At 39.2% G+C, this 27,494-nt stretch overlaps 1 non-coding gene across 1 annotated transcript; it reads right to left on the bottom strand.

The window, feature by feature from the left end:
• Nucleotides 1-9,649: 9,649 nt before the first annotated feature.
• Nucleotides 9,650-9,756, bottom strand: LOC118484525. The gene has a single exon (XR_004873635.1). It is a non-coding gene; the product is annotated as a small nucleolar RNA R71 (small nucleolar RNA).
• Nucleotides 9,757-27,494: the final 17,738 nt, after the last annotated feature.

Genomic DNA, 27,494 nt, shown 5'->3' with positions numbered 1-27,494 from the left:
AAAATCTTTGTCTGAGTAAATTTTATCATCACCAACTAGAGTGTACAGCAAATTCACACTCTCCGACTCCTTCTCAGACGAGGACTCAGTTGCAACAGTCTTAGCGGGTTTGACAGGGGGATCACATAGAATGTGATTCTCAAGAGGTATGTCCTCATTTTTGACTACCGCATCAGACTTTGCTGGGACAGTATCGTCAGATTCATCATCAGACGAATCAGCATCCTCAATCACAACTGGAGGATCTTGATTCTGTTCAGCACTTACAAATGTATCTGCTGACACATCTGAATCTGAGGATACTTCCTTTTGGTATCCGAGTCCTGCAGCAAACTCCTTAACATCCAGAGGCACAGAGGGTTCAAAGAAAACCCTGTCCTCTTCATCAGGCATGGCATCATAATTATGTCTCACTGGTGGTGGACACTTCTTGTAGCCTATGCATGTGACATCTCTCTTTTCCTTCTGAACGTCAATGATGTGATCTAACACATAGCTAGAACTCAAATAACTGTCTAGCTTTAGTTGGATCGCATCACTTTCGGTTTTCACACAAGCCATCTCTTTTTGCATACTCTCAAGGCGAGATATATACAAATTAATATCAGTTTGTTTTCTTGAAACCATTTTAGTCAGTTCAGTTTTATCCTTCTTTAACGTTTCAATTACTGACTTAAATTCTTTTTCATGGTTTTCATAAAACATGTTGGCTTCTGTGCATTTAGAGAGATCCACAGTCAATTTCTGATTGTGGATGAATGTCACATCATATTTCTCTTGCAAAGCCTCATGCTTGCTTTGCAAGTCACACCAATCAGCAATCAAGGAACCATGTTTGTCTTGCAAGTCAAACAAACTAGCTTGTAAAGCATCATGTTTGGCTTGCAACTCAGACATGTTTCCTTCCAAATCAGCACACCTAGCATGCAATCTATCACATTCATCACAGTTATTAGCAGTGGGTTCATCGACACATACCTGACTTGATGAACCGTCGACATTAGCCATAAAGGCTGAATGGAGAGAAGACGAAGAGTAAGCAGCCTGATCCACCAGAATAGATCTTCTTTGAGTTTCTGCTACAGCTTCCCCCAAGAGTTCATCAATGTCAATATCATCCGAAACATTAGATGTCTCACCCACATGATCATCACCAGAGTTGAATGATTCTTCATCAACACTCCTGCTGTATCCAGAGGAGTCTTCATCTTCAGACGATTCATCACCACTGGCAGAAGATTCTCCACCACTGGTGTGAACTAGCTCCTTCACAATCTGAGCAAAACATGCTGTTCCATCAGGAGCATCACCACCCAACTGGATTGACCAGTCACAACCTTCATCCACCTGAACTGCAAGTGCTCGGTTGGTTTGGTTGTTGACAGGCACCAACGTACGATCATTGTTTCTGTTCTGCTGGTTGCCTTGGTTCCTGAAGGGGTTTTGATTCCCGTGCTGGGCTGGCTTTGTACATTCCCGTTTAAAATGGCCCCGTTCACCACAGTTGAAGCACTTAACAGCTTGCTTATCGAACCCATACTTGGTGTCTCGCTTACTTTCCAAGCTGGTTCTGCCAGTACTTTCCATCCAATCCTTTGCTCTTCTCACAGCACTCGCAAAGGCCCACTTGATGTCCATCAAGTCCATCTCTTCCTTATCAATCTGCCTGTAATCTTCTTGTGTCAGATTAATATTTCCAATCTGACCTTCTATCAACCCACAGTACGCGCTCACTACAGTGTTAAGCAGCTCCATGTGTTCCTTAGCTACTTCTACACTGATTTTAGAAAAACTTGAAGTGTCAAGCTGTACTGTATTTGGCTTTGATTGTTGACCTGCAGCAGATGATGTTCCTCCATAACATGCATATTGTGGTTGTTGAGCAGAAGGAGGAGGAGGTGGTTGTATTGGATTTCCATACAGATCTGTGGTTGGAGGCGGCTTTACCGGAACTTGCACTGGATTTCCATACATATCCGTGCTTGTTACAAACGCCGTTTGAAGTGGAGCATGTGAACCGGCTTTTGCAGATGAAGTAGTGGAGGTGCCATAATACATCTCTGGATTCTGTGGCACTGCAACTCTCTTTGCCTTCAACGTTTCTTCCTGATCCTTATTCTCCAGAAGCTGCACGAAATCGTTGATATTTGTAGTTCTCAACGTTCCATTGTACTTCAAGATTTCTAGGAAGTTATTCCATTGAGGAGGCAATGCATCGGCAAACTTCTTTACCACCTCTGTTGGAGTCGTTGTGACTTCAAAGTTGGTCAGCTCAGTAAGCAGGTGATAAAAACGGCTTGTCATATCTCCCAAGGACTCCTTATCCATACATGTGAAGCCATCGAATTCTTTCTTCAGTAGATCTCGTCGTAGTTGACGTGTGGCTTCATTACCTACTCCTCTCGTCTTCAATGCATCCCACAGCTTCTTCGTAGTCTTGAAACTGACGAACTGATGATAAATATCCTTGCTCAGTGCTTGAGTGAGAATAGCGTATGCTTTCTTTTCTAAGTCATACGTCTTCTTTTGATCATCAGGAAGATCGGCAAATGTAGCTGTCGAAGAAGCAGCAACCTCGATAGTTTGATCGAATTCCGTAATGAACCGCAACCACAACTCTGTATTTTGACCAAGAATGTATGTATGAAAACGATCAACCCATCCTGGATATTCATGAAGATGCATCAACTTTGGAGGCCTGTTCAAACTTCCGGTTTCACTTTCACTTAGTAGAAGACTTTGAATACTCGGAGTTTGATTTGAAACAAACGCCCATTGACCAGCTGAAGTGGCATTTGTTTGTGAGGATGTAGAAACTGGAGATTCGGCCCATGATGGAGATTGACTGGTATTCATGTATTTTCCACTGTCTGGAGCCGGACTTCCCCACCAACTCGGATTCATGATAGATAAGCAAAATAAATGCTAAGTAAGAATGATCCGAAAGATACACAACCGAAAGATCCTGGTCGAAAGATCTGAAATCACAGAAAGTTGTTAACAATAAACAGATCACAATCGAAAGATATAATCACAATCGAAAGATATAATCTTGTTCGAAGGATCAACAGTACTCGAAGGATTACTGTTGACTCTCGAACAATGATCTCGAAAGACTCAAGAACACGAAGGATTCCCTTTTGAAAGATCCTTATCTTTCGTGTTAAATCCTTATCTTTCGATCAACAGATCTCGAAAGATTCACCAATACGAAGGATCCTAATCTTTCGGACACTAATCTTTCGAAAAGATTCCTTTCTCGAAGGATATGTTTCAGACTTCGAAGGATGGTTCGAAGGATATTAATCTTTCGAGCCCTCCTTGGTCGAAAGATATCGAAGGATGATCTTACGATGTCGAAAGATATCTTTCGAGAGCTCTGACACAATCTGATCTGATGTGAAAGGTTGGTGAAAAAGGTGATGGGGTTGGTGAAGCTGCTTTCGGCAGAAGGGATGTTTCTGCACAACTTTCCACCAACCTTTTGACTTTCAAAAATTATACCCAAAAAGGCAAAACCTTATCCTCAAGTTCAGTCACCGGAAACACACCGGAATACCACCGGAAAACACAAAGTTTTCTAAAAACCAATTTTTATGTTACCCAACCCAAACTTGAACACTCCCGGTTAGTTTAGACACGTTTTTACTCAAAGAAAATGCAAGAAACTTAGTAAAAACAGGTGCAAAACCAAGTGTTTCAACACACCAAAACTTGTAAAAACCCGGTTTTAAACAAGGTAAAGAGCGAGGCTCTGATACCACTTGTAGGTCCCTCTCGGAGGATCGAGAACAAACCTATACCTTGTTATACCAACCCACTAGCGAGTGCGGAATCCAAGCTAGTAGGCAAACCGGGATGAGACAAGCAGAAACACAATCACACAAAGATTCACCGATTAACACTAGTCGTATTAATGCAAATGAAAGTTTCGGTTACAAGCACAATGTTTACAAGTCTAACATGTAAACTCTCAAGTGTGTGTGTGTGAGTTCCGACAGAATGCTCTCAAAGAAACACTCTATCTCTCGGTGCAAATGGCAGAACTTCAGAACTTACTCACACTCAACACATGCATGGGTATATATACCCAGCTCAGCAAGTCTGCTCGAAGGACTTGACAGATGGTCCGAAGGATCATCTGTCGACCACATGTTACACGAAAGATCAGCATGGACCTCGAAGGATCATCCTTCGAGGTCTAATGGTCGAACCATGGTCGAACCATATCTTTCGATCACCTCGAAGGATCAGGTGTATCCTTCGAGGCTATCCTTCGATCAGAACCTCTTTCAAATGTTGTCCAAGTCAAACTGGAGGATGGTTGACTTGGTCAACTTACAATACAAATCAGGACATCGTTTATATCAGACCGAATACAGACAAAGTACAGACACAAGTGCACCAACATACAAAAATGTGGTTCAAATCGTTGCTTTCAATGGACTTTAAACTATACCAAGGAAGGGTCATCGTGCAGAAAGTGAATGAAATTTTTGTGATTCCTCTAGGTGTTATCACAGTGATTGAGAAAAATAAAGCAAGGTAAAGGTCATCATGTACACATGATGCATGATATTTATGATTCCTCTGGGTGGCATCCCAGTGATTGATTGAGAAAAATAAACCAAGGTAAAGGTCATCATGTACACATGATGCATGGTTGGTCCATTGTCAAATGGAAAATATATTAGTCACTGGTGCTAAAAAATGTACTCCCTCCGTCCCATTAAATGTGTTTTATTTTGCATTTTCAAAGTCTTTATTTATAACTTTGACTTTAATTATATATTTTTTGTGTTATATAAAACTTGATGAAAATTAACCCGATAAAAACATTTGTAAAACACACTCAAATCATATAACTTTCATCAAGTAATATCTAACACAAACAAAATTATTTAAGGTCAAAGTTTATAAATAAAGACTTTGAAAATTCAAAATATGACACTTTTTAATGGGACGAAGGAAGTAGTAAAAAGCAAGAAGGAAGACTTGTTTTCAAATTGAACTTCCTTTTTCTCTACAACTCAAACCTCCGTGCGACGATAAAAAGCTCAACAGTGAATAAAAGATTTTTAACAACAATAACCAATGAATCTATAACAACAAAGCTGAAGAGTGAATAAAAGCTTTTTAACAGCAATAACCGACGAATTCAGAAAATGTTTTTGGTAGACGTAAATTTCAAAACCTTTTATTTTGAAAATATTTTTGTTGTTATTGCTATATTTTAGAAAACAAAAAGATAGAGTATGTACAACTGGTAACTTAAAAGATAATCATTCGAAATTTATCATTTCCAACCAGGTTACCAACCGGTTGAAACAAGATTTATCAAAGGTTTTCATCAATATATCAGCTTTCTGCTGAGTTGTGTAACACGATGTAAAATAATGTCCAATAATGTATCGACACATGTCCCTAATAATTATGTCAAACGTTGAACGTTGACTGGGAGGGACTATTATCGCCAAACAATTAAAACTTTGAATATGAAAGGACTCAAAGTATCAACATGCTTAAAATAAGCCTCTAAATAACCTTACACAGTATTGGTATTCTCATATTAAGCCACTTGGTGGATAATCAAAATCGTTTGCGATAAACTCAAAAGTTTCGGTAACGGAGGGCTAAAAGCGTCAACATGTTAAATCTTACCTCTGAGTGACCTTTTAACGAATCTGGAGCTTTACTATGTTTGATCACACTCTTGGGAATACCTAATATTGGCCGTTTAGGGCTTTGATGCCGTCAAACGATAACACGCACAAGTTTGTGCGTTAAAAGGGTTAAAAGTGTCAACATGTTAATTCTTACCTCTGAATGACCTTTTAACGAACCCGGAGCGTCGTGATGTTTGGTGATACTCTCGGGAATGCCTGATATATACTATGTAAGGCTTTGATATCGTTAAACGATATTACGCACAACTTTGTGCGTTAAAAGGACTAAAAGCGTCAATGTACGAAACTACGCTTTTGAGTGACCTTTTATACGAACCGGGAACTCCGTAATGCTCAATCGTACTCCCGGGTATACCTAGGATTGGCCATTAGAGTTCTTGTACCTTATATTAACATAAAATGAGAATTTAGAACATAATGTGCCAAAGATGTAAATCTTGAAACTTAAAAGGGTGTATATTAAAGCTAGGGACTAAACGTGACATTATGCCAAAGTTGTTGCCTAGACTGGGCTGCCTCGCGGGCCGCGAGCTCAGCAGGCCTCCCTTACGCGGGCCGCCAGCCTTCTAAAACAGCAGCATGGTTTTTTTTTTTTTTTTAGGTTGATTGTTTTGTTTTGCTTGGTGAACACTTATATATAATAATGCCCTAAACACTTTAATCATCCTAATAAGGTCCTAAACACCGTTTTAACTGATTCTAGGGGCAAGTTGATTGTTTTTAAAACCTGAAAAATACAGGTAATCATCCTAATAAGGCCCTAAACACTTGGCATCATCCTAGTAATTCTCAAAATCTATAAATAGGCCTTGATTTTCACCTGAACAACTTGCACCTTCATTCCATTCTTTCTATTCTCTCAAATCTGGAAGTTCTTGAGCATATTGGGAGCATCCTCTGAGTTCTTTTCAGCCCCTAGGACCACTTGTGAGTGTTCCTTTGGTGACTAGTTCTTTTATTAGGCTTTTAAAGCCGAAAAGTCAAGCGTTTACGATAAACGCTTTGACTTTTAGTTAGACCTTAAATGGCCAAGCCATTGTTCGCAACGAACATGGCTTCATGATCATAATTAGGTAGGTCTTAATCCCTCAAAAGGGCACCTCCTAAGAAGCACGTTTGCTTCGTCAATTGACGAGTCAACGAATTAATATTTTAAAAAGTCATCGGGCCAATTTTTGAAATAATTACGATTTGAGTTTAGAAGTATTCTAAAATAAGTTTTATCACTCAAACAACTTAGTAATAATTATTAGAACATGTGTAAACATGTTTGGCTCATCATTTCCAGTTTTAGGCTCGGTTCGCAACCGAAAGTCGCGAAGTTTGACTTCTGCGTTGACTTTTGGTTATAAACCGAAATAGATTTGTATGCTACTGATGTGTGTAAAATGCAACATATAAATCACATCAATTAAGGCATAAAACTAACCCTTTTTAAGTACTAATGTTGGAAAAAGAGTGTTTTTGTCTTCCTTTTGTATTTTCAGGATGAAATGAGCTCAAAATCACAAAAGAAGCAAAAAGACAACTAATTCTACCATAAATACAAGAAAAGGAACAAAAGTAGACTGCCCGGACCCTCAACGGCACCTCCCAAAGCAAAGGAGAAGAAACAGAGTCTGAACACGCCCCGTGTCCAGTGAACACGGGGGCGTGCCCAGGAAGCAGCAGAAAAGACAAACCAGTAGAAGCTTCCATTGCCCACCACGGGGCCGTGTCCAGCGAGCACGGGGGCGTGGTGAAAGTACAGCAGGCGCATTAATTGTAATTCGCAATTACAATTAATGAAGAGAGAGAATGTCAGACGGGCACGGGGCCGTGTCCAGCGGACACGGGGCCGTGTCCAGCCTTCTGTTCAGCCTATAAATAGAGGAGCTTGGCTTCATTCTCTCTCATCCCTTGGCACACCACCTCTCTCACACTTCATCCACCACCCACCACCACCATAACACCATCATCCACCACCATCATCCATTGTCCATCGTAGAGTGTGTGAGTCGTCTCGGGATCCAAGATTGATCGTAAGAGTTCTTGACAATCAAGGCCATGTTTGCCTAAGTCTCTTACATCACTTGGTGAAGACAAGTGTTTAGTATAATACTTTTTATTTTTAATCTTTTGCACTTTTTATTTGGTTTTGTATTAATGACTTTAATAACTAGTTACTTATGTTGAAGGTGATCTTTCCTTGTCGTTTGTCCGTGGTGTCTTGGCATTATTTTACTGTCTATATAAAATAAAAGATTTTCACCATTCATATCTCCACGGTCTATATGGAGGTATGTTGGCTACCTGGTCGGGGGTTAAGGGAACGGTTTGGTAAGGGTCTTGCCCTTGTTCAGCGTTTAGAGGTCCTGCTTGGGACCTGGGTCAAATTTAGTAGGATCTCCTTCAATGCCCATAGGTATTGGATGGCGGGGATCCAAACTCTTTGACCCCCTCATAAGCTAACTACTATTAATACTATAACCCGGCTATTTAGGACTGTATCCCTGCTGACTCAGACTACTTAGCCGAGGGTAACGTCACCGCCAAAAGCGGGGCCTACCACAATTTGCATTAATAACTTAATTCATTATCTTTCAATAATCCGACCCTTTAGGATTGTATCCTTGCTGACTCAAACTACTGGGTTGAGGGTAACGTCGCCTTCAAAAGAGGGGCCTACTACAATAACTAAGATAATCTCTTAAACAAGTGCAAAAGTGCGAAAATAATCAAAGGTTATACTAATACACGTGTCGGATCCAAGTGATTCATCTTGTCTATCTGTTTTTATTTTATTTTTATTTTCAGCATTTAGTTAGTTTTCATTTTTCTTAGTTTAAAACATTTTTCTAACTTTTTGATTTGATTAGACGTTGAGGATAAACCGGTATTAAAAGCTCTTGTGTCCTTGGACGACCTCGGTATCTTACCAACACTATACTACGTCCACGATGGGTGCACTTGCCCATATGTGTGTTTAGTGTTAGTGAATATCGTGTTTTATAAATTTAAAACTTGGCTAAAAGTGTAAAAAAGGGGCTTAAATACTCATCAAAATTATATTACACCTAACGCACATCAAGTTTTTGGCGCCGTTGCCGGGGACACAAGGATTTTAAGAAAGTTAGGAATCAACGGCTTAATCATATTTTTATTTTTCTTTAACTTTTTAGGATTTTTTCTTAGTTTTTCAGCTTCTGCAGAGCTCAGCACGGGGCCGTGCCTGGTCGGACACGGGCCGTGCTCAGCATCGTTACTGGCAGTTTTTGTTTTTCAAGTTACAGAAGGCTGACCACGGGGCCGTGCTGGTGCAACACGGGGCCGTGTCCAACTTCCAGTAACTGGGATCTGGAAAACAATCACTGTAATTCCGACCACGGGGCCGTGTTCGCTCAACACGGGGCCGTGGTGAAGCTTCTGACCAACATTCTTTTCTGTTTTTATTGCAGGACTTGGAACCCGACGCCAACCTCACGTAGTGTATGAGCTCTAGTTCCAATAAAGACATAAAAGAAGCGCTAGAAGAACCCGAACGCTTTCTCAGAAAAAGGTTAAAAGCCAAAAACCAAGAGAAGGTTTCGGGTGATCCACCTCCAATGGCGGACCAACGTACCCTTATGGATTATCTACGGCCCACCGTAGGTAATCTAGGCGTCGCTATCAATGCTCCGAATGTTGAAGCCAATAACTTCGAACTTCGACCGCATCTGATACAAATGCTCCAAAACTCCGCAACCTTCCACGGGCTTGCGGACGAGGATCCCCATCTACATATAACTAATTTCTTAGAAATATGTGATACCTTTCGGATCAATGGAGCATCAAACGACGCCATCCGCCTCCGTATGTTTCCATTCTCACTAAAAGACCGAGCGAAAGCTTGGCTCAACGCCCTCCCAGCTGGTTCAGTAAACACCTGGGATGAACTAGCCCAAAAATTTCTATATAAGTATTTCCCTCCTGCTAAAACTGCTAAATTAATGACTGAAATTAATACATACTCACAAGAGGACGGGGAATCCTTATATGAAACTTGGGAAAGGTTCAAGGAGCTACTACGCAAGTGTCCCCATCACGGCCTCGCAATATGGCAACAAGTATCCACTTTCTACAATGGATTGTTGCCACACACTAGGCAGACACTTGATTCTAGCTCCGGGGGACTTTTAGGTAACCGACGCCCACATGAAATATATAATCAGATTGAGGAAATTGCTCAAACCAATTTTCAATGGCACACCCCCCGGGGAAATAAGTCTATCGCCCCGGGCGCCCATAAGGTCGACGAAAGCACTTCTTTACAAGCCCAAATCGAGGCCCTTTCTTCAAAAATAAAAAAAATAGAAATGACAAAATCCGTCTCGGTTATGGCTTGTGAAGGGTGTGGTGGGTCACATGAAAATTGGAGTTGCATGAAAGAAACGGACGATCAACAAGAAATGGTAAACTACATTGATAATAGACCTAGGCCGTCAGGTCCTCCAACGGGAACTTACAACCAAGGATGGCGAAACCACCCAAACCTTGGTTGGAGGGAACCCGGCAATAGTAGTAACCAACAAACCCAACGAACAAACTTTCAGCAATCAAGAAATGAGTCAAAAAATTTCACTCAACAACAAGGTGGACGAGAAAGGCTCGAAGATACTATATCTCGCCTCGTCTCTGACACTGATAAGAAAAACTCGGAAAGATTTTTACAATTAGAGTCTAATTTTAGGAATCAACAAGCTAGCATTCAAAACATAGAAAAACAAATAAATCAAATAGCTCAAAACTTTTCCGAGAGACCGCAAGGCGCATTACCTAGCAATACCGAAACAAACCCAAAGGCGCAAGTTCACCTCATCACACTACGAAACCGCACCGTAGGGCCTGCAGAAGTACCGCCACCTACGGAAGAAACGATGCCAACACCTCTGCAGGAAAAGAACTCTCCTCCATCACCAGAGCCTACCAAGGCTCCTCGAGTTCCGTACCCCGGTAGGTTAATTCGTCAAAAGACCAATGAGCAATTCGCAAAATTCGAAAGTCTGTTAAAACAGTTGCATGTCAATATTCCTTTTATCGAAGTCCTAACCCAAATGCCCAAATACTCTAAATTTATGAGGGACTTCCTTACCCATAAAAAGAAAATTGAAAATTTGCAATTAGTTAATTTAGGCGAAGAATGCTCTGCCCTCGTACTCAATAAACTACCCCAAAAGAAAATCGATCCCGGAAGTTTCACGATTCCATGCTCAATAGGGGAATCACCCGCTCGCAATGCCTTGGCCGACCTAGGGGCTAGCATTAACCTCATGCCCTCATCAATGTTCAAAAGGCTTGGCTTGGGAACCACGAGCCCTACAAAAATAAGCATACAACTCGCTGATCGATCCGTCAAGTTCCCACAAGGTGTCATCGAGAATGTCTTGGTAAGGGTAAGCAGATTCGTTTATCCAGTTGACTTTGTCATACTCGATATGGAGGAAGACACCGAGGTCCCCCTTATACTAGGGAGACCCTTCCTTGCCACGGCACAAGCAGTGGTAGACATGAATGACGGGACACTCACTTTGAGGTATGGGGATGATGAGGTGAAGTTCAGAGTTGGGAAGAGAATAGAGGACGACAACCCAGTCAATTACATGAAGGTTATTGATTCGAGCCTGGATGCCGCTCTCGGACGGTGTAACATGGGAAGCCAGGCATCCCACTCAGAAGATATATAACCTCGACTCGGGTCTAGCCAAGGACCCTTATAAACGTGGCGCACCACGGAGGCATTCCGCGGAACTATCCTTAGTTTAGTTTAATCTTTTAGTTTTTGCAGAATAAAACACACTCATGGTGGTAATGGATGAAAAAGGGAACGAGAAAAATGGAACCATGCAAGAAGAACAGAGCAACCCGACAAAAATCTCCATCACAGAAGGCTCAACACGGGCCGTGCCCAACCAACACGGCCCCGTGCTGAGCCCCCTGCAGAAGATCACCCAGTTCAGGTAACTGGACACGGGCCGTGTTCGGCGGACACGCCCCCGTGTCCAGGCTTCTGTTTCAATTCCCTAATTTTTGTTACTGGCACTTGACCACGGGGCCGTGCCCGGTCAACACGGGGCCGTGTCCAGGATGCCAGTAACATAAATCTTTGCTTTTAAACCCACTTTTACACATTCTAATCAACCAAAAACTTTATTTTTGGACACATTGAGGACAATGTGTAATTTAAGTGTGGGGGGATGCTAAAACCTTGAAATTTTGCAAAATCCTAATCACAAGCCTTACACAAAACTCTATTGGAACCGCTAAACACCCCAAATTTTTTCAAAAACTTTTTCAATTTTTTTATTTACTTGTCTTAGTTTAAGTTGGGAATAACAAGTTCTAAAAAGGTTATATTTTTACAAGTTTACAACCGATAGCGTCGTGATAAAAAAAGAACCAACATAAGAAAATTATGAAAGGGCATAACAAGTCTAGTTAAAAATTCGATTATATATACTTGATCACATTAAAAACCCATTCCCACAAAAGTGAGTTTTGAGCCTTTATTGAGCACAAAAATATACATATTTAGATTAAATGCTCATTTTTCGTTTCTTGTGTGAATAGCCGCTTGGTTCTTACAAATCTAGAACTTGCCACGACAATACATTCCCGGTCCTTACCAACTTAAACCCAAGTAAGTAAATGATGGAGGCATTAGGACTAACCATTTTTCTTTCAAAACCATTATTTTTCATTTTTTTTATTACCTACCCAAAATCCCCCTAGATAGCCCCTTTGAGCCTAAACCTTTCATTTCATTACCCCAAAACCCTTTTTACCCACCAAAAACCTTTTTATTTTTCACCCTTTATTTTAGTAACAAGCTCGCTTTTTCGTAAACTCACCTTTTTATGTGACGATCAAAAAAAAAAAATAGTGATGAAGTCAAAAACAAACAAAAGCTATATAAAAGCTTGCTTGGAGAAATACTTCAAAAATAAAAAGTCACTAAAAACAAGGTATTTCACGAAAACCGACGCTTGTTACGATTTTCGCCCTTTTTACTAACCACTAACCAACCACCCACCTTTAACCCAAGCCTAACCCTTTACCCCAAAAAGTCCTCTTGATATTTACAAAGGTAAAAAGTTAAAAAGGAGGAGGATTGATTGCTTGGCAAGCCTATGGAAGGCGTAAGTTCCATGCCGCTCTCGAGTGATTCACTAAAATATACACCTTCGGCCGAGTGTTGAGTGATCTCCCGTGAGGTATGTGAATTTGTATATAAATGGAATTTTAATAAGGCATGCTATGCCCAAATAAGTAATTTATCTTATGAAACGTTCAAAATAAATCATAACGAATAGGATTGTAAATAAATAAAAATAAAACTTACAAAGACCTTGGATTCCCGACACTCTAGGACAAGCTAAAAACTTCTCTTCTACCTATTCCATTTGGAGTGTAAGCCACATTTAAAGAGTTTTGCTTGAGGACAAGCAAAAGTTCAAGTGTGGGGGTATTTGATGTGTGTAAAATGCAACATATAAATCACATCAATTAAGGCATAAAACTAACCCTTTTTAAGTACTAATGTTGGAAAAAGAGTGTTTTTGTCTTCCTTTTGTATTTTCAGGATGAGATGAGCTCAAAATCACAAAAGAAGCAAAAAGACAACTAATTCTACCATAAATACAAGAAAAGGAACAAAAGTAGACTGCCCGGACCCTCAACGGCACCTCCCAAAGCAAAGGAGAAGAAACAGAGTCTAAACACGCCCCGTGTCCAGCGAACACGGGGGCGTGCCCAGGAAGCAGCAGAAAAGACAAACCAGTAGAAGCTTCCATTGCCCACCACGGGGCCGTGTCCAGCGGGCACGGGGGCGTGGTGAAAGTACAGCAGGCGCATTAATTGTAATTCGCAATTACAATTAATGAAGAGAGAGAATGTCAGACGGGCACGGGGCCGTGTCCAGCGGACACGGGGCCGTGTCCAGCCTTCTGTTCAGCCTATAAATAGAGGAGCTTGGCTTCATTCTCTCTCATCCCTTGGCACACCACCTCTCTCACACTTCATCCACCACCCACCACCACCATAACACCATCATCCACCACCATCATCCATTGTCCATCGTAGAGTGTGTGAGTCGTCTCGGGATCCAAGATTGATCGTAAGAGTTCTTGACAATCAAGGCCATGTTTGCCTAAGTCTCTTACATCACTTGGTGAAGACAAGTGTTTAGTATAATACTTTTTATTTTTAATCTTTTGCACTTTTTATTTGGTTTTGTATTAATGACTTTAATAACTAGTTACTTATGTTGAAGGTGATCTTTCCTTATCGTTTGTCCGTGGTGTCTTGGCATTATTTTACTGTCTATATAAAATAAAAGATTTTCACCATTCATATCTCCACGGTCTATATGGAGGTATGTTGGCTACCTGGTCGGGGGTTAAGGGAACGGTTTGGTAAGGGTCTTGCCCTTGTTCAGCGTTTAGAGGTCCTGCTTGGGACCTGGGTCAAATTTAGTAGGATCTCCTTCAATGCCCATAGGTATTGGATGGCGGGGATCCAAACTCTTTGACCCCCTCATAAGCTAACTACAATTAATACTATAACCCGGCTATTTAGGTCTGTATCCCTGCTGACTCAGACTACTTAGCCGAGGGTAACGTCACCGCCAAAAGCGGGGCCTACCATAATTTGCATTAATAACTTAATTCATTATCTTTCAATAATCCGACCCTTTAGGATTGTATCCTTGCTGACTCAAACTACTGGGTTGAGGGTAACGTCGCCTTCAAAAGAGGGGCCTACTACAATAACTGAGATAATCTCTTAAACAAGTGCAAAAGTGCGAAAATAATCAAAGGTTATACTAATACACGTGTCGGATCCAAGTGATTCATCTTGTCTATCTGTTTTTATTTTATTTTTATTTTCAGCATTTAGTTAGTTTTCATTTTTCTTAGTTTAAAACATTTTTCTAACTTTTTGATTTGATTAGACGTTGAGGATAAACCGGTATTAAAAGCTCTTGTGTCCTTGGACGACCTCGGTATCTTACCAACACTATACTACGTCCACGATGGGTGCACTTGCCCATATGTGTGTTTAGTGTTAGTGAATATCGTGTTTTATAAATTTAAAACTTGGCTAAAAGTGTAAAAAGGGGGCTTAAATACTCATCAAAATTATATTACACCTAACGCACATCACTACTGATCTAAAGTTCCGTTATGATCGTAATATAATGTAGCATAACCTTGTAAGGTTATATTACACGATCATACTAGAAATCTGAGTTTTTGCGCATGTTCCGTTATTATGTCGTACTTTGATTATTATGCCCGTTTGTTTAAAAATAAGGTTTTAGATATAAATGTGCATGCAAATGAGTTATGTGCTGATAAGTAAACATGTTTTAAAAGGACTAAAATGCCCTTTTACAACCAAAATGAGTTTTAAACATAATTTTAGCATAAAACTCATTTCCTACTGATATGATATTATAGTTAGGACTATTTGGGATGCTATGTCAGATTGTAAACTGAGTTTAACTTCAAGTTCGTATACAATGCCCATAAATGACGAAAATGCCCTTATGTCACATAAAATGGGTTTTAAGCATAATATTCAAACCAAACCTTTTGCTTACTGATATGTTATGACAAATAAAATATTTTAACTAGTCAAAGCTGTTCATAACATCAGATTTCATAAACCATCACATAAATCGTCATTTAACGACATTAACGCCGTTTAGGCGCGTAGTATGGTTTTAAACCATATTTATGAACCAAGACTTGTTACCTGCTGATTTTATAAACCATTTTAAATATTTTTTACAATAGGTATAAGTCATAAACTAGAACCCCAAATAAATTCTCAAAACTAAGTGTGAAATGACCAAAATGCCCTTACGGTGCATAGTTTGGTCTTAGAGCGTAAACCACACATATATTTAATATCCTACTGATATGATATCATAATTAAACCACTTTTACAGAATGTTTATGACCATGACATCAGTTTACTCGCAAGCTCCTTTTATAAGTCGTAAAATTATCAAAATGCCCTTATGAGGCATAGTTTGATTTCCAAACCTTAACGGCATACAAGTTGATATCCGACTGATATCATAACTTGTTTAAAGTGTATTGGCTTATGGAACTTGCTCATGACTCATCCGGTTACCTGTTATCGCTTATACGCGTACGGTGAGACTTACGTAACTAGTTTACAAAAGTTTACCGAAAAGCGTTTAACCTTATCATTTTGATCTCAAAATCCAGAATGTACATTGTTCACCCATTTTATACAAGTCCTAGTACTTGTTGGGTTTAAACCACATTCTATTCGGTATACGCTTAATCTAGCGAACCTATTCTTAAGTATCGGGTCATGTCTAAAGGAACTACCTTTGGCCCGTATACATTCTAACAGATAATAAATCTGTTCATTCCAGACTATAGTACCCCCCCAGATAATCGGATGTGGGTCAATAATATTTAGACTTGCGGCTTTTTTCCGAATATAGTCTTGATGATTGGAAGCTAGCAAAAAGGTAAATACTCTTGACTTATTTTGGTGTAAACTTGGGATGGCAAATATGCCTCTTGGGGCGGTTATTACATAAGTAAGTCGCCTATGATTGCGCAAAAGTGTAAGAATACAGTTTAATCCATTTACTTGATAATTGATGTAATTAGGGGTTAATGATACCATGTCCGGACAGCCCAATGGGTTAATCAAGTATATAATCTCGTAACAAGAATAATCCCAAGATACATTTAAAGGATCACCTATGGGTATTCCATATGTATAAAACCCTTTTAGAAAAACTATTTTTTTTCCAAAGAGTCAGTTAATTGTATTTATCAGCTTTGGTTGACGTATTTTCAAAAGATTGAACAGCAGGTACCGAACCTTATTATAGGCTGGGAATACGGGTCAGCTAGAGTGAAGGCTAAGGAATTTGCACTCCTGTTGCTTAAGGCTTATGATGTCTAAAGCTCTGTTTATTTACATCCTGTCTGTGGGCTTGTATGGAACGCTTGTAATACTTTTATACCTTCCAGCTTTATTTTAATAATTTTAATCCAATACTTCCGCTGCATATTATTACATTGTGATAACTCTTATCCAACCGTCACAATTGTACCCATTATGGCCCACCGGAGATCGGGGTATGCCAAGTTGAGTCCATTGGAACCACTTGTATGTAACCTTTTCATAGGCATCTCGAATAGCATGAATTCGAATCTTAATGTGCTTCGTCTTCGAGTGGTGGATGGTTTTCTTCAAGATTCCAAGACAAGCTTCATTGTCGATAAAGATAGGAGTCTTCATGATGTTGATTCCATAATCCAACAATTGATGTTGTATCCATAAAACATGTGAACAACAGCTAGAAGCCGCTGCATATTCAGCCTGAGCAGTAGAGATATACATCGTTGTTTGCTTTTTGCACTGCCACGAAATGAGACGATTCCCTAAAAACTGACAGCCGCCTGAAATAGATTTCCTAACAATATTGCAGCCGTCGTGGTCACTATCAGAGTGAGCAGTAAGATCAAAATTACTATCTTTGGGATACCAAAGACGAAGCTTTAGTTTTACTTTTAAGTAGCGAAAGATTCTTTTGAGTGTTGTTTCATGGGATTCTTTTTTATTAGTCTAATAACTTACACATATGCAGACAACCCACATGTTGCATGGTCTACTTGCAGCCAGGTATATAGGAGACCCAATTAGTGAGCAATAATGTGACTTGTTGATGAGTTTTGCTCGAAGATCCGTTGTGAGCTCAGTTTTTGCTGCGAAAGGAGTATTTGGAGGTTTGCAATCGGTCATATTGTACTTTGCAAGAATATCCATGATGTATTTTGCTTGTTGACTGAGAATACCGTCTTGTTGTTGTTGCACCTCTGGACCAAGAAAAACTGTAAGTTCGCCCATCATGCTCATTTCGAATTTTGCCTTCATAACTCTGTTAAAATCTTTGCAGAGGTTCTCTTTTGTGGATCCGAAGATGATATCATCGATAAAAATTTGGGAAAACATTTTATCATCTCCGATTCTTTTGGTGAATAATGTCATGTCGATTTGACGTCTAGTATAACCACATTTGAGAAAATAGCTTGACAAAGTTTCATACCAAGCACATGGAGCTTCGTGAAGTCCGTACAGAGCTTTGTCCAACTTATAATATCTTTTAGGAACGTATGGATCTTCAAATCCATGAGGTTGACAAATATGTACTTCTTCTTTCACCTTTCCATAGAGAAATGCACTTTTTACGTCCATTTGAAAGACCTTGAAGTTTTTGTAAGAAGCATAAGCCAAAAAGATTCTAATAGCTTCTGGACGTGCCGTTGGAGCAAAAACTTCTTAGTAATCTATTAGCTCTTCTTGATGAAATCCTTGTACCACCAACCTAGCCACATTCTTGAATACAACAACACGATCATCCATCTTATTCCTAAAGACCCATTTTGTACCAATAGGGAATTTTCCTTCAGGAAGATCAATAAACTCCCAAACTTCAAGCTTTCTGAATTATGATAATTCGTCTTGCATAGCTTCTATCTAGCTGGCATCTTGAATTGCGTCTCTGATATCACTTGGTACCGATTGACAAAGAAATGCAGCATACAACCCTTGATTTATGATCTGACTACGTGTAACAACTCCTTCTCCCATCGGACCAATGACGTTGTCTAAGGGATGATTTTTGTTTGTCTTGTAACTTTGGTTTGGCTGGGCTTCAACAATGTTGAGGTATGTTAGTGAGACGTTTACCTCTTCTTGATGAAATCCTTGTACCACCAACCTAGCCTTGTTCTTGAATACAACAACACGATCATCCATCTTATTCCTAAAGACCCATTTTGTACCAGTAGGGAATTTTCCTTCAGGAAGATCAACAAACTCCCAGACTTCAAGCTTTCTGAATTATGATAATTCGTCTTGCATGGCTTCTATCTAGCTGGCATCTTGAATTGTGTCTTTGATATAACTTGGTATAGATTGACAAAGAAATGCAGCATACAACCCTTGATTTATGATCTGACTACGTGTAATAACTCCTTCTCCCACCGGACCAATGACGTTGTATAAGGGATGATTTTTGTTTGTCTTGTAACTTTGGTTTGGCTGGGCTTCAACATATTGAGGCATGTTAGTGAGACGTTCATTATGATTAACATTGGTGAGAGATTGATCAGAATGTCGATAATGGGTGGATCATTCACATTCAACTTTAAAGAAGAAGCATTGTTTGAGGATGCTTTCTCTGCCGAAGCGTCACCATTGACCTCTTCTTGAGGAATTATTGGGTCAGTTCTGAGGGGTGTGAAACGAGTGGTGAATAGTGTGAAATCAAGGTCAGGGGTATCAAATAATTGCTAAGGTTGAGGAGTTTCCTGTGGAGTTGATTTGGGAATTGGAATACTCAAGTTGTTGAAAATCACATCTACGTCACATAACCAATTTGGACTACTTCCTATTTATATAGAATTACTTTCTTGGAAATTGCAATAATATTATTCAATCACCATTTTGGTTCTTTTGCTGTAAACATAGCAAGCTTTATGAGTTGAAGAGTATCCCATGAAATAACATGTCTCCAACTACATCGAATTCAATTAGATTGTCTTGGGTGTTCAATAAATTGCACGAGCATCCGAACGGTCTGAAATAGTCGACCAGGGGTTTTCTTTTGAATATAAGTTCATAAGCTATCTTGCCGTGAGGCTTGACAATTAGAACTCTGCTTAGCACGTAACATGTAGTGTTAACTCCTTCTGCCCAAAAGATTATTGGTAACTTTGAATTGACTAGCATGGTCCTAGCTGCTTCGACGAGAGTTCAGTTCTTTCTTTCAGCTACTCCATTTTGTTGTGGAGTTCTTACAACATTATATTAAAGACGAATTCCTTTATCTTCACAAAAGGAAATGAATGTATGATTCTTGAATTCGGTGCCATGATCACTCCTGGTTGACTTAACCTAAGTTTGATGATATTCTTGATCATTGGAATAAAGGTTCTTAGGATCTTAGCTATTTCACATTTAATTTCCAGAAAATAGACCTATGTGAAGCGAGGGTAATCATCCGTGATCACCAGACAATAGTAACTTTTAGCCAAAATTTTAACACTTATTGGACCAAAGAGATCCATATGCGTCAGTTAAAGATGAGCGCCGATTGTGTTCGCTTCTTTGGGTTTATTCGACTTTTTGTGTTGTTTCCCTTTGGGCACAAGCAATGCATTTTTTAGAAAATGGGAATTCTTTGATCGGTAAACCTCTTACAAGATTTAAATTTGAAAGCTTATTTATGTTTTTGAAATTTACATGACCCAATCGCATGTGCCAAAGTAGTGACTTTGATTCGGATGCTTTCAAAATTAAAGAAGTCATTTGACTGTTTGTTTTAGCATTCTTCATGTTTAACACATAAGTTTTATTTCTGGTTTTAGGAATAAGTGTAACAACTCTCACTAAAATAATTACTTATTATGTTAATTGTCCAATAGGAAACCCTAATTGAGAAACCCAAGTGATCCTGCATAAACCCTAAAATTTTCAGAACAATCAGAATTAGGATCAGGTCCCCCAAAACCCAAAGGGGGTAAACCCTAATTGACGATTATCTTTAGAATTCGTTGTCTAAATCGAAAATTCTCGTTCTGTCAACTCACCAGGGCTGCTATACTAGTGACGAAGCAACCCCTAGGCTAGGGGGACACGCCCCGCGACACGCGACAGGGGGAGAGGATCCCTCCGCGGCTCGCAGGCGGGTCAAATTTTGAGTATAAATAGGGGGGCATGGGACTTGATCAGATTGCTTGTTTCGACATAAAATTTCATTTCATGCACTGAGATATACGTAGATTACTACAAACACACACGAATCACTAAACGCTGCCGCGATAAACAGGGTAATAAGTTGATCGTTATTACGATTCAACGTCCGATCGATTGAAACTATCCAACGAATGTTAAAGTGCTGCTCAAATTGGGTTTATACTTTGTCATTCTTCGTTAATTCGATGGATGTTTAAGTATCGCACTTTGTCATTTGTTGTGAGGGTTTAATCTCGTGAATTGTCGTAAATGCTGTATTAGTTACTAACCTAGTTTCGTGTGCATTGTTATTTAAATTAGGTTAAACAAGCTAATCAGTAGACTAAACTCCTCACGCATAAATCTGCAATGTGAGTCATTCTCTTTTTACCAAACTTGCTTTCAAAAGCATGTTTGTTTTCAAAGTTATAATTACAGGGATTAAGTCTTTGTAGTCTTCATTACAGCCGGTATGTGGGGTTTTGTATACATTACTTGTTAATCCATCACCATTGGACAATGATATAGCCAAGGGGTGATATGACCATAGTCACACACACCATTGGACAACGAGATAGCCAATGGGTGGTCGAGTGACAAATACCGTGGGTATATGGTTGACATGTAGAAACATTGTAATCGCTCTTAATACTGTAAATTATAACAATAATACCGTTTTAGACAAAATGAATGATTCACTCAGTATTTCCCCGCTGACAAAACCTTTTTCAAACATGTTTCAGGTGATCTGTTGTGTTCCAGGAAAAGTGCCGTGAAGCACTACAAGCTTAAGGAAGTGGCTCAATGTAAATAAATAAAGAAACATGCTTTGTAAAATAAAGATTTCCCAATGAAATCACTTTATTGTAAATTACAGGGTTTTATCCCTAAATTATGTAATAAAGTAAACGGGCATTTTTAGTATTAAAAGATCCTGTATTAAAGACTTCCGCTGTCGCCTAAATTAAATACCACGGGGTTCCTGTCCCGTGGCTCTTGACCGGGTCAAACCGGGGCTAGGGCCGTGACAGGAAAAGGTGGTATAAAAGCCACTGATTTAAGCAAATTAAGTATTCAGCAAAATACATAATTTTACTTATTACCATTCTGTGATTATGTGTTTTATTAACTGACTATCTGTTAATTACAGTATGGGTAAACAAAGACTTTCGGCTATCTATCATAAATTAGATACTTCACCTAAAGAAAAAGGAACTTCCTCAAAATACCCAGCAGATATGAATGAAGGAATATTTGTCCGTAAAGCACAGTTTGAAAAGCCACTATCTCCCAGTAAAAGAAGTTTGATTATTAGGAAAAGTCAGGAAAAAGGAAAGAAATCCCAACCAAAGAAAGTGAGGTTTAATCCGGAAACCCAGGAAATAGGCAATAATCCACCTTGGGAAGACAAATTAGATGAAAAATGGGCAGATCTTTATATGTTAGCAACGGTAGCAGTAAATACCAACCTTTAAAACTATCAGGACCCTGAATCAGTATTAGCACCTATATTACTTACAAGCCAGAAGCTCTAAAGAAAAGTTATCCCGTAAATAAATAAATTACGATAAGCCCTAGTGTGTTTCAAATTTCAGTTGCCCTTTGTGTTTAGTTAGTCACGCGGTATGCAATAATACTTAAATGTTTATTTGTGAAATTTTGTTATGAAATCTTAACTTAGCATTTTTGTGCATTTTGCATATATGCTAAACAGCATGAATGAGTTATCTGAAGCCCTTCAGAATCTCAATCTCTATCCTGTACCAATAGAAGTATCCAACGACTTCACTGGTTACATTGCTGATTTGAAGGAACCTGTGGAATTTCAAGCTCCACCTCCGGAGAAAGCAAAGCCTAAGAAAAGAAGAAGATATGTAGGATGGAGGAAAGTGCGCAGGAGGAAACCAGCAACTAGGAAAATTCCCAAAATAGAAAATCCTATGGATAAAGGAAAAGGGATAGAAATCGGGGAAAATTCTAGGCCAGCGGGAATAGAAATCGGGGAAAGTTCTAAGCAAACTGAAGAATTTCCATTTCAGGTGGAATTAGATCATCTACTGGCAAGCTGTGATATCATTAGACCTATCACCAACAATCTCTACCCTTATCATGCTGAAACCCAACTTCCAATGAATTTGGAACCAGCTATTCCAGACCCTGTAATCCACACCCAACCTTTAGGAGAAATGGACGAGTGGTGGACTAACGACTGGCAGTTTCAAAACCTTCTTAATAACCCTTATGACGTTTTCCCTCAGTTCGACCCAGAACCTATACCGAACCCACCAATGAGTAACGAAAACTTAGCCGAACTCCGCCATTTTGGCGAAGAGCTGATAAGTACAGGAAATAGGATCCGGGAAATGGGAGAACAAATCTCCTGGAAATACGACGAAAGGGAACGTCGCTACTAAAATGCCAGTTGACAAAGGAATAGTGGGGTTGGGAGGCTATATTTGTATAATAACAGTAGTAACAAAAATATAACTCTGTAAAATAGCTCAGAAATAGAACGTTGTAAGATAAACAGTGTGTATGGATGCCTAATATAATCTATAAAATATAAGTCGAGAAATCGACAATTTTGGCTATATATGTGTGTTGTAAAAGTTTGTGTGGTTATGTATAATTAATTTGTATATTTGGTTATCGATTATTTGACACTAATAATTTATATCTATAATAATTACCAGATGGAAAACACTGGTAATGAACCAGTTAATGAAGTGAATCAATCTGAGCAAAATCAGGAAAATCAATTTATGACTAGACAAGATATCGAGAATATCGTTGCTCAAGGGATAGCCAATGTTATTCCAGCAATTCTGGCTGCTCCCCAGAAACCTGCTGAACCTCAACAAATAATTCCTATTAAACGTACTCAAGAAGATAACTTCAGTAATAGCATAAATGGAGGCGGCAATCATGATAATCACAACAATGATCCACGGCAGGCCCCACTTCCTAAGAAAATGAAAGCTGCAACGCCTGGTTGCACTTACAAAGAATTTCTTGCTTGTAAACCAGCTGAATTTGCAGGCAACGAAGGGGCGACTGTGACATTGCGTTGGTTAGAAAAAACCGAAGCAGTACTTATGATAAGTAAATGTACTGAAGAAGACAAAGTTATGTATGTTTCGCATCTTTTTATAGAAGGGGCGCTAGAATGGTGGAATACGGTGCTTCAATCCAAAGGAAGAAATATGGCTTATGCCATGAATTGGGAAGAATTTAAGCAGTTAATGGAAAGAAAATTTTTTCCCGAGTATGAAAAGGAACAAATGGCAAATAAGTTCCTGAGCCATCGTATGGTAGATGTAGACTGTCGAGGATATACTTCGACATTCTTCGAATATGCGAGAGTAGTACCAACCCTGGCTTCCCCAGAACCGGTGCTTATTTCCCGTTATATTTGGGGATTGATTGGCGAAATCCGTAATATCGTTAAAGCTGCTAGACCTCGCACTATAGACGATGCGGTAGAGTTAGCTAACACCCTAACTGACGAACTGGTATGTACAAGAGAAGAAAACCGGAAGAAGGAATTGCCTCAGAAAATTACCCAAGGATTTCGTATGGGTAATAATAACAAGTTCAAGAAGAGGGGAATCGGGCAATCTTCCACCCCGCCTTTCTGCAGGAATTGCAGAAAGAAACATTTTGGAAAATGCAATGAAACTTGTAAGTTTTGTAAAGCTATAGGACATCATGAGGAAGATTGTAGGAAAAAGACTAGGATCTGCTATAACTGTGGAGAAACCGGGCATTTCAGAACAGAATGTCCTAAACTAGTCAAACCAGCAGACAACAAAACTAAGATAACCGACGGAACTACTAAAAAGAATGCAAGAGCATTCCAGCTGACCACTCAAGAAGCAGAACTCATTCCAACCTTTAAGCTGGTACGTTCTTAGTTCACGACGTGTTTGCAAAAGTATTATTCGACTCCGGTGCAAACCAAAGTTTTATTAATACCTCATTCTGCCAAGCTCTTAATTTACCATTGACCAATCTTAGGCAGATTTTTACAGTCGAAACGGCAGATGGAAATTCTATTAAAATAGATAAGGTCTTGCAAGAAGGAAAAATAGAACTCTTAGGCCATAAGTTTTCTGCAAACCTGTTACCTATGAAGTTAGCCGGGTTCGATGTGGTATTAGGAATGGATTGGTTAGTAACCAACCATGCAAGAATTCTCTGTGATAAAAATTCCGTATAAATCCATACACCTACAGGAGAAGTAATTTTAATCACATGAGATAAACCTCGAAAGCCACTGAAATTCATTTCAGTAATGAAGTTGGCTAGTTATTCAAGAAAACAAGAAGTAGTGTATACGATTTAAGTAATCATTAACACAAAAAGTAAGGAACTTAAGGATATACCAATAGTATCAGAATATCCAGATGTCTTTCCAGAAGAATTACCAGGGTTACCACCTGATAGGGAAGTAGAGTTTAGGATTCATCTAATTCCTGGAACTACACCAATAGCCAAAGCACCTTATCGGCTAGCGCCCACTGAAATGCTAGAATTGAAAAAGCAGTTAGATGAATTACTAAGCAAAGGATTTATACAACCTAGTTCATCCCCTTAGGGAGCACCAGTGTTGTTTGTGAAAAAGAAAGATGGATCGATGAGAATGTGTATCGATTATAGGGAACTAAATAAGGTTACAATTAAGAATCGATACCCATTACCTAGGATTGACGATCTTTTTGATCAACTCCAGGGAGCTAGGTATTTTTCTAAGATAGACTTACGCTCCGGATACCATCAGTTGAAAGTACAAGAGGAAGACATACCTAAAACTGCTTTCAGAACTAGGTATGGTCATTATGAGTTTACAGTCATGCCCTTCGGTCTAACAAATGCTCCTGCAACATTCATGGACATGATGAATCGGATTTGTAAACCATACTTGGATAAATTCGTAATTGTCTTTATCGACGATATACTTATTTATTCCAAAAGTTAGGAAGAACATTGTGAGCACTTGCATGCACTTTTAACTTTGTTAAGAAAGGAAAAACTCTATGCCAAATTCTCGAAGTGTGAATTCTGGCTACAAGAAGTACAATTTTTAGGACATATGGTAAATCACGAAGATCCTTCTAAAATAGAAGCAATTACCAAATGGAAGGTTCCACAAACAGCTATGGAAATCAGAAGCTTTCTAGGTTTAGCTGGATACTATAGACGATTTATTAAGGATTTTTCTAAGATAGATATACCTTTGACTAAGCTAACCTGTAAAGCAGTTAAGTTTGAATAGGGACCTAGACAAGAAGAAGCTTTTAAGATTTTAAATCAAAGGTTGACAAATGCTCCAATTTTAGCCTTGCCAGAAGGAACTGAAGATTTTGAAGTATATTGTGTTGCTTCAAAATTAGGATTAGGATGTGTACTAATGCAACGCAGGAAAGTAATTGCGTATGCCTCCAGGCAATTGAAGAAGCACGAAGAAAATTATACAACTCATGACTTAGAATTAGGAGCTATAATTTTTGCCCCTAAGATCTGGAGACATTATCGGTATGGATGGAAGTAAGTTTACTGTTTATACAGATCATAAAAGTTTAAGGTACATATTTGGGCAAAAAGAATTGAACATGAGGCAAAGAAGATGGATGGAAATTCTGAGTGACTACGACTGTGATATCCAATATCACGAAGGAAAAGCAAACATTGTCGCTGATGCTCTAAGTCATAAGTATCATGAAAAGCAAAAGCAAGCCCGTGCTCTTAGATTAAATCTGCAATTTGATTTAATGGAACAATTGAAGAAAGTTCAAGAAACAGCAATCGAAGACGATGCTGAAGGAATGAAAGGACGAATAAAAGAGTTAGAGCAAGGAAATGATGGAATTTAGAGATTCTACAAGAAAAGAATTTGGGTTCCTAAACAAGGAGAATTAAGAAATAAGATTCTAGAGGAAGCCCATAAATCTAGGTATACCATGCAGCCAGGTAACAATAAAATGTACCAAGATTTAAGGAATAATTTCTAGTGGATAGGTATGAAAAAGGACATAGCTAGATACGTGTCCAAGTGTCTTACTTGTTCGCAAGTTAAGGCAGAACACCAGAAACCTTCGGGAAGACTACAACAGTTAGAAATGCCTGTATGGAAATGGGAACTCATAACAATGGATTTTGTTACTAAGTTTCCTAAAACCAGAAAAGGTAATGATGCGATTTGGGTAATTGTGGATCGATTAACCAAATCAGCTCATTTTCTACCCATGAAAGAAACCTTTAGCATGGAAAGGTTAGCCAAGTTGTACGTAGACGAAGTAGTATCTTTACATGGAGTCCCACTCTCCATTGTATCGGATAGGGATAGTCGTTTCACTTCCCATTTCTAGACTAGTTTCCAGGAAGCAATGGGAACCCGACTAAATTTAAGTACTACATATCATCCACAAACAGACAGACAAAGTGAAATGATGATACAAACCCTGGAAGACAAGCTCCGAGCATGTGTAATTGATTTTAGTGGTAACTGGGATAACCACTTACCCTTAATTGAATTCTCCTATAATAATAGTTATCATTCAAGCATTGAAGTTGCCCCATTTGAAGCACTATATGGACGTATGTGTAGAACTCCAGTTTGTTGGGCAGAAATAGGAGAAAGTCAGTTATCAGGTCCTGAAATTGTACAAGAAACCACTGACAAGATCACGCAAATCAAAGAAAGACTTAAAACGGCTCGAGATCGTCAGAAAAGTTATGCAGAGAATCGCCGCAAGCCGCTAGAGTTTCAAGTCGGAGACAAAGTACTTTGAAAGTTTCTCCTTGGAAAGGAGTAGTACGGTTCGGCAAGAAAGGAAAGCTAAGTCCAAGATACGTAGGACCTTTCCCAGTAATTCAACGAATAGGACCAGTTGCTTATCGTTTACAACTACCAGAAGAATTAGCTGGAATACATAATGTGTTTCATGTATCCAACCTTAAGAAATGTTTATCTAACGAATCCCTGGTAGTACC

This window comes from Helianthus annuus, chromosome 11 (assembly GCF_002127325.2).
Source record: "Helianthus annuus cultivar XRQ/B chromosome 11, HanXRQr2.0-SUNRISE, whole genome shotgun sequence".
In the NCBI taxonomy this organism is placed as follows: domain Eukaryota; kingdom Viridiplantae; phylum Streptophyta; class Magnoliopsida; order Asterales; family Asteraceae; genus Helianthus; species Helianthus annuus.
This window is presented reverse-complemented; position numbering and strand designations above follow the sequence as displayed.